The 1,468-nt window shown below is 38.6% G+C and overlaps 1 non-coding gene across 1 annotated transcript; it reads right to left on the bottom strand.

Moving 5' to 3' along the window:
- Positions 1 to 859: 859 nt before the first annotated feature.
- On the bottom strand, positions 860 to 966 carry LOC121030154 (U6 spliceosomal RNA). Its single transcript, XR_005790086.1, has one exon. It is a non-coding gene; the product is annotated as a U6 spliceosomal RNA (small nuclear RNA).
- Positions 967 to 1,468: the final 502 nt, after the last annotated feature.

The following is a 1,468-nucleotide window of genomic DNA, read 5'->3' on the forward strand; positions in this document are numbered from 1 at the left end:
GAATACCAGGAGTCAACCCTAATTGATGTGAGCCAACTTAAGTAAAGACATCTCCTTGTCAGAGCTATTGGTTCAGTGGTGGGTGCAGAGCCTAGCCCAAGCCAATCTGCATCTGACTATCCCCTGATTATAGCCAGTGGTTCAAGGGCAGGCACATGTCTTGATAGAAATGAAGTTCAGGACTTTAAGTCTGTGACTGCTCAAGAAGTTCTTTCCCCTACCCCAGAAATAAATGAGGAAGCATATGTGGCCCTGGGAGATTATAAACCATAATGGAAGCCAGCCTAAAATGAGCTTGATGCCTAGAGAGAGAAAATGGAGAAAATCATCCAGAACTCTCATAATATCACAGCGTCAGAGTCAGATTATGCCTGAAGTCTGTACTTTTCAATTGCATTAGTTAATAAATCTCCTTCAGTTTTTAAGCTAGATAGAATTGGGTTTTCTTTTGCTTGCAAACAGAGACTTATAGTTCTTCTTGCCCTCCCATTCAGACAATGTAGTTTTTTTCAACTTCATTTCCCAACCATTTGGGACCAGGAAAAAAAAAAATCTATTCAACCCAAACTGCATCTTCAGCTCAAACCAGATTGATTTTCTTTTTTTTTCTTCAGTATATTAAATTTATTGTCAAATTGGTTTCCATACAACACCCAGTGCTCATCCCAAAAGGTGCCCTCCTCAATACCCATCACCCACTCTTCCCTCCCTCCCACCCTCCATCAGCCCTCAGTTCTCAGTTTTTAAGAGTCTCTTATGCTTTGGCTCTCTCCCACTCTAACCTCTTTTTTTTTTTTCCTTCCCCTCCTCCATGGGCTTCTGTTAAGTTTCTCAGGATCCACATAAGAGTGAAAACATATAAAATATGGAACGCTTCACGAATTTGCGTGTCATCCTTGTGCAGGGGCCATGCTAATCTTCTCTGTATCGTTCCAATTTTAGTATATGTGCTGCCGAAGCGAGCACAAACCAGATTGATTTTCAACCATTCCTATATCTCTGCCCTTATTCTTATTTACTTACAAGTGCCTCCAAAATTATTTTGTACATCCCAAGTCATGTTTTCTTTCTGACACAATCCTTAGCATAATTGCTATTGAAATATCTTTTATATCATCTATTGTAACAATTATATTTGCATTTGTACACATTGCCTCCTCTGATACCTACCCAATGTATCTTTTTCATACCCACAGTTGGATTTTCTTTTGGTTTTTGCATATTTTGCATTTAGCTTTCTTGCACACAAGTGTGAAGCTATAATAGCTTATTAGAGATACTGCTATAAGAAGAAATAAGAAATAAAACTGAAGTATAGCAACTCAAGAATTGGTCAGTTTTAACTATCAAGAGCTATAGTACAAAAATAGATTAAAATGTGGCAGCCCTAATCTCTGTAGTGATCAGAGCTTGTCTGACTCCTTACAACAACCTTTTAACCAGCTTTCCTATACGTGATCTTGACTTC

This window comes from Herpailurus yagouaroundi, unplaced genomic scaffold (assembly GCF_014898765.1).
Source record: "Herpailurus yagouaroundi ecotype Mexico unplaced genomic scaffold, PumYag 139, whole genome shotgun sequence".
Lineage (NCBI taxonomy): Eukaryota > Metazoa > Chordata > Mammalia > Carnivora > Felidae > Herpailurus > Herpailurus yagouaroundi.